The sequence below is a fragment of the Equus przewalskii genome, chromosome 19, assembly GCF_037783145.1.
Source record: "Equus przewalskii isolate Varuska chromosome 19, EquPr2, whole genome shotgun sequence".
Lineage (NCBI taxonomy): Eukaryota > Metazoa > Chordata > Mammalia > Perissodactyla > Equidae > Equus > Equus przewalskii.
In genome coordinates this window covers 41,940,961-41,947,544 of record NC_091849.1, presented here as the reverse complement: position 1 = coordinate 41,947,544, position 6,584 = coordinate 41,940,961, and the positions used below count along the sequence as shown (strand labels likewise).

The 6,584-nt window shown below is 39.2% G+C and overlaps 1 pseudogene; it reads right to left on the bottom strand.

The window, feature by feature from the left end:
- Positions 1 to 511: 511 nt before the first annotated feature.
- LOC103559452 (small ribosomal subunit protein uS3-like) lies at positions 512 to 1,451 on the bottom strand (annotated as a pseudogene).
- Positions 1,452 to 6,584: the final 5,133 nt, after the last annotated feature.

Here is a 6,584-nt window from a genome sequence, read left to right as displayed (position 1 = left end):
TGAGGCAGCGTCCCACATGCCACAACTAGAAGGACCCACAACGAAGAATATACAACTATGTACCAGGGGGCTTTGGGGAGAAAAAGGAAAAAATAAAATCTTTAAAAAAAAATTAAAATAAAAAAAATAAAAGTACTGGGGAGGGGAAAAAAAAAACCAGCCTGGAAGCACATGAACCATTCAAAAAAATATTCCAATGCTATTAATCGAATAATTTCCCTTTTAGCAGATTTTTTAAATTACTGTTAAGCAGAGGTGAACATACAGTGAAAAGTACTTCTGTGTTATTTAACTGAATAATTTCCCCTCCTTTTATCAGATTTGTTATTGCTATTAAGTACAGGTAGATATTTTGTAAAGCTAATGAAGTTAAAGCTTCTGGATCCTCACTTACAGAGTTCTTTCCTAAATCTTGTACCTAATTTTCTATTTGTAATTAGATTTTCTTTTTTTTAAAGAGGCACCAAATTGTATAAAATTTGGGCTCCATGAAACCTGAATATGACTCTACTTTTTTTTTCTTTTTAAAAATTTTATTAAAAGACTTTATAGAGCAACATCCAGACTCCATATCCAGCTGCCCAGGAGACTCTGTTATGCTGTGGGTACCAGCTGGGGCATGGTGGGCAGCTCTAGCTTCCCACCCCTCGGTTCCATGATGGGGGTGGTGGGTAGCATCTTATCTTTGGGTCCACAATGCTCATGTGGTCAGGCAGGGGCTTCTTAGGGCCAATCTTACCACTTGGGGCCCAGGGCAGCATGATCTCCATTTTGATGCCCAACACACCCTGTCTGAGCAGCATATGGCACATGGTAGAGTCGACACAGTGATTAACAGGGTCTCCACTGTGGGTCATCAGGCCATCCACAAACTTCTTGGATTGAACTGTCTGTCTTCAGAGTTTTCCAGACACATGACTTGGCAGCCCTTGGCCCCGTTCTCCGTGATGAGTCTCAGCGCACCATAGCAGGCCTTCCGCACAGCAAGCTCCCCTGGGAGACTGTAACACAGAGACTCTGCAACACAGAGACTCTGCCTGGGCAATGGCACACAGAGCCCTTGTGGCCACCTGTTCAGCATAAAGCTCTACACTGCCCTCAGGGAAGTCAAATTTCTTCTGAACCACAGTGATCAATTCACAGACCCACGGCCCTTACCACCAAGAAAATTCTATGTCCTGGTGGCCAAGATAATGAGTTCTGTCCTGGTTGGTGTAAGCTGGACCTCACCTCCAGAGTAGCCATCTTTAGCCAGCTCCTGAGTGAGAAACATTCAGTTCACCTTTGAAAATGCCATCAGCAACAAGCTTTCCCTTCTTGGGAATTTGCACCGCCATCTTGCCACCTCGTGCCTCCAAAGGAAAGGCACAACGTTTCTGTTAAATGAGGTGAAAGAGTGTTATGTGAGCAAATGGTTCCCACTGCTATTGCAGACAGGGGAACACAGATACCCGAAGAACTTTAGGACTATGGTTGCCATGCTTCGACTTAGAGCATTATTCTCTCCTTGGATAAGCCTTTATGGACTTGGTAGAAGCAGCCGAGGAGCTGCGAATAATATTGAAGACTTCCTCTCTTTCTCATCAACTGCTCTATCTGGAGGGACCCAAGGGTGAAGGAGAAAAATGGCCCAATGAGTACAATTCATCTTTGGCAGCTTATGAAGGTTTGTTTCCTGCCTCCTTCAACGACAATCCAGAATTGAGCAAGCAATGTAAGAGAGGGGAGCTTTGCCTCAGGTGCTCTCTGTGAGTGAATGTCGGGAAATTTCAGTTCCAATGCCTCCAGAGAAGGAGTCTTGCAATGATCACGGGAATAGGATATTTTGCTACATTTGGGCCACCTTTCACACTGCTCCTGAGTAAAATATCCTTGTTCTTCCTCTCTGCCTACCAGATCCCACCAGTCCCTCAGTACAAGCTCGGTGCCTTCCTCCTGCAATTGCCTTCCCAGATCTATCCAGTCCAGAGTAAAATCTCCCTCCCTGAAACCCAGCACTGAAGATACGTACTGTTCTTGAAGCTATTAGGAGTTTGGACTCCGATGCCTATAACCATGCGATCCTGGGTAAGTGATAACCTTTCTGAGTCTAGAGTTCCCCAACAGTAATTCATTTTCCACACTAATATGTACTAATTTTATCATTTAAATGTGTTCTGATGGCCATAATAATTCCTACTTATGTCATGGAGTTGGTATGAGGCTTAACTAAGACAATAAATGTTAACATATTTTGTGAACTATAAAATGTTGTGCAAATATAAGGTGCCGGCAGAGGCAATATTCTAAATACTTAGTGACTGGTAGGCACTGGCCTTGACCTACCAGAGAGTCTTCAACCACAGAGCAGGAGCTGGGTCCATCCAGTAGTCGCCCTGAGGGGCCAGACATTAACTCTTTAGTTGCTAGACTAAAGGAAAGTTTGGGGTTTCCTGAAAGTGAAGCTGAGGTAATGGGGGCCTAGTGAAAAGTGACTCAGGAGGGTAGGGCCACAGCTATCAAAAATATTTTAATATTTTAACAAGTAATTTTTGTGTGTGTATATGAGGAAGATTGGTCCTGAGCTAACATCTGTTGCCAATCTCCCTCTTTTTGCTTGAGGAAGATTGTCACTGAGCTAACACCTGTGCCAATCTTCCTCTATTTTATGTGGGATGCTGCCACAGCACGGCTTGAGAAGTGGTGCTAGGTCCACGCCTGGGATCCAAATCTCCAAAGCCTGGGTCGCTGAAGCAGGCATGTAAACCTAACCACTATGCCACTGGGCCAGCCCCAATATTTTAACAAGTATTTTAACCTGCATATCAGTCCAATATATTATTGCTTTGAAAAGAGCAATACTCTTATTCATTTGCTAAAAAGCAATAGAGTTCAACATGAACCTTTATGTACATATGCAGTGTACGTTTTTTCAAAAAGTATGCCCAATCCTCTTTTATATTCCACTGGTTTGTAATGATATCACAAAAGTCAATTAAATCTGAAAAGTCTACTAACAAATCCCAGTTTTTGAGCCTTCCTGTTTTTACTCTTAGAAATGTCCAGGATACAATCCAAAATTAATCAGCATACAAAGAACCAGGAAAATCTTAACCTACAAGAGAAACGACAGTCAACAGACACCAACCCTGAGAAGACACAAATGTTGTAACTAGGAGACAAAGACTTTTAAACAGCTATTAGAACCATGCTCAAAGAAGTAAAGATGAGCATTCTTGAAACAAATGGAAAGACTGAAAGTCTCAGTAAAGAGATAGAAGATATAAAGAAGAACCAAATGGAAATTATAAAAATGAAAAATAGAATAAAATTAAAAATTCACTAGATGAACTCAGAAGCAGAATGGAGATGACAGAGGAAAGAGTCTATGAACTTGAAGATAGATCCATAGAAATGATTCAATCTTAACAATAGGGATAAAAAAAGAAAAAAATGAACAGAGCCTCAGGGATCTATGAAAGCATATCTAAAGGTCTAAGACTCATACAATCACATATTCAAATAATCCAAAAGAAATCAGGAAAGGGGAGAAAGAGGAAGGAAAACCAGAAAACAAATAGTAAAATGGTAAAAATAAGTCCAAATATACCAAAAATTGCATGAAAGGCAAACAGTCTAAACACATCAATTAAAAGATAGGGATTGTCAGAATTGTTTTTTTAAAAAAAGACCCCAAAATATGCTGTCTACAAGAGACTAAGTTTAGATATAATATCATAAGTAATTTATAAACAAAAGAATGTAAAAAGATAGACCATGCAAACACCAAGTAAAAGAAAGCTGGAATGGCTGTATTAATAGTAGGCAAAGTAGACTTTAAAGCAAGAAAAGTCAACAGGAATAAAGAGAAACAGTAATGATAAGTGAGTCAATTAATCAAGAAGACATAATAATCCTAAATGTATATGCGCCAAATCACTGACATTCAAGATAAGTGAAGCCAAACCTTACAGATAAATACACAATTATAGTTGGAGATATGAATATTCCTCTCTCATTAATAAATGAAACAACTAGACAGAAAAAGCAAGGATATAGAAGAGCTGAACAACACTATCGAATAACTGGATCTAATAGACATTTGTAAAGTATTCCACCCAATAACAGCAGAGTACATCTTCTTTTCAAATATGTATAGAACCTGCACCAAGACAGACCACACGCTGGGCAAACGTCAACAAATTTGAAAGAACTGAAATCATATAAAGTATGTTCTCTGACTATAGTGGAATTGAATCAGAAATCAGTAACAGAAAGATAACTGGTAAATCTTCATATCCTTGGAAATTAAACAACACATATCTAAATAATCTATGGGTGAAAGAGAAAGTCCCAAAGGATATTAGAAAATATATATTTTTTTTCTTAAAGATTGGCACCTGAGCTAACAACTGTTGCCAATCTTTTTTTTTTCTTTCTGCTTTTTCTCCCCAAATCCCCCAAGTACATAGCTGCATATTTTAGTTGTGGGTCCTTCTAGTTGTGGCACGTGGGATGTGCCTCAACGTGGCCTGATGAGTGGTGCTATGTCCGCGCCCAGGATCCGAACCAGTGAAATCCTGGGCCGCCGGAGAGGAGCGCGCGAACTTAACCACTCGGCCACAGGGCCGGGCCCTAGAAAATAGTTTTGACTGAACAAAAATGAAACACAACACAAAAACTGTGGGATGAGCAGTTCTTAAGGGGGAATTTATAGCATTACAAATTAGCTTATATTATAAAAGAAGCAAGTCCTCAAATCAACAGACTAAGCTTCCATATTAAGAAACTAAGAAGAGCAAAATAAACCCCATACAAGCAGAAGGAAGAAATAATAAAGAGCAGAAATCAATGACATTGAAAACAGAAAAACAATAGAGAAAATCAATGAAATCAAAAGCTAGTTCTCTGAGGGCCAGCCCGGTGGCATAGGGATTGGGTTTGAGCACTCTGCTTTGGCAGCCTGGGGTTCATGGGTTTGGATCTCAGGCACAGACCTACACAGAGCTCACCAAGTCATGCTGTGGCAGCATCCCACGTACGAAATAGAGGAAGACTGTTAGCTCAGGGACAACCTTCCTCAAGCAAAAATCAAAAGACTGGGACCAGGCCCGTGGCCGAGAGGTTTAGTTTGCGTGCTCTACTTCAGCGGCCCAGGGTTTCACCAGTTCGGATCCTGGGCATGGACATGGCACCACTCATCAAGCCATGCTGAGGCAGTGTCCCACATAGCACAACCAGAAGGACCTACAACTAGAATATACAACTATGTACTCGGGAGCTTTGGGGAGAAGAAGAAAAAGATTGACAACAGACGTTAGCTCAGGTGGCAATCTTTAAAAAAAAAAAGCGGGAGACTGGCAGCAGATGTTAGCTCAGAGTCAATCTTCCTCACAAAAGAAAAATAAGCAAGCTAGTTCTTTGAAAAGATCAACAAAATCAATAAACTCTAGCCATACTTTTTTCACAAGTATAAAAAGAGAAAAGACACAAATTACTAATATCAGCAACAGATGAGGGGTTATCATTATAGACCTTGCAGATATTAAAAGCATATACTCAGAACAACTCTATGCACATAAATTCAATAATTTAGATGAAATAGACCAATTCCTCAAAAGCCACAAACTTCCAAAACCGACCCAAGAGGAAATACGTAGCATTTATATTAAAGAGATTGAATCCATAGGTAAAAACCTTAAAAAAAAAAACCCAAAATACTCCAGGCCCAGAGATGATTTCATTGGTAAATTCTATCAAACTTTTAAAGAACAATATCACCAATTCTACACAATCTCTTCCAGAAAATATAAGAGAACACTTCCCAACTTATTTTATTAGGCTAGAAGTACTCTGACACCAAAACTACACAAAGAGAAGAAAATTACAGACCAATATCAGTCATGAACAGTACACAAAAATCCTCAATAAAAAAGAGTAATACTGCATGACCAAGTGGAGTTTATCCTAGAAATGCAAGGCTAGTTCCAAATTAAAAAAATCAATCTATGCAATCCACCATACTAAAAAACTAAAGAGGAAAAATGACCAGAACATATCAAATGATGCAGAAAAAGCATTTGAAAACATCCAGTATCCATTCATGATAAAAAAAAAAAAAACCCTCTGAGCAATCTAGAAATAGAAGGGAATTTCCTTAATTTAATAAAAGGCCTCCATAAGATACTGACAGCTAATATCATGCTTAATGGTGAAAGACTGAATGCTTTCCCCTAAGACTGAGAACAAAGCAAGGATGTCCCCTCTCATCACTCCTGTTCAATATAGCACTGGAAGTGCCAGTCAATGGAGTAAGGCAGAGAAAGAAAGCAAAAGGCATACAGATCAGAAACAAAGAAGATTGTGCCTATTTTCAGGTGATATGATTTTCTATATAGAAAGTCCCAAGGAATCTACAAAAAAGTCCTAAATTAATAAATGATTTTAGCACAACCACAGGATATAAGGTCAACTCACAAAAAATGCGTCCTGTTTCTATATACTTACAATAAACAATTTGGAAACCAAAATTAAAAAAAAAACAGTATCATTTACAATTTTCAAAAGAGAAATACTTAGGTATAAATCTAGGAAAACTTGTGCAG